Below are 336 nucleotides of genomic sequence, written 5' to 3'. Positions count from 1 at the left end.
CGTTTGGGTGGATTCCTTTGTCCTCTCGCTTACAGACAGGTGCTGATCCTATACAACGCTCGGCTGTGACACAGTGACTTCATTTCGTGCTTTTAACTTCGGTTTTTGAAGTTAAGCTCATGCGGATTCAGATTTGAATATGCAAATGGAGGCAAACGATTTCCCAGGTGTTTCCAAAACCTGTTTTGGATGTTTCTGTGCCATTATATTAGGCCTGGGCGATAAAACGGTATCGATATTTATCGACGGTACACCTTCTTCGATAACGATATAAAAAATGTTCGATATAGGCACGTGCTATGAGTGACGCAGACAGCACACACAAACACAAACATG

This window comes from Sinocyclocheilus rhinocerous, unplaced genomic scaffold (assembly GCF_001515625.1).
Source record: "Sinocyclocheilus rhinocerous isolate Xijiao unplaced genomic scaffold, SAMN03320098_v1.1 scaffold936, whole genome shotgun sequence".
NCBI lineage: Eukaryota > Metazoa > Chordata > Actinopteri > Cypriniformes > Cyprinidae > Sinocyclocheilus > Sinocyclocheilus rhinocerous.
Note: the sequence above shows the minus strand (reverse complement) of the source record.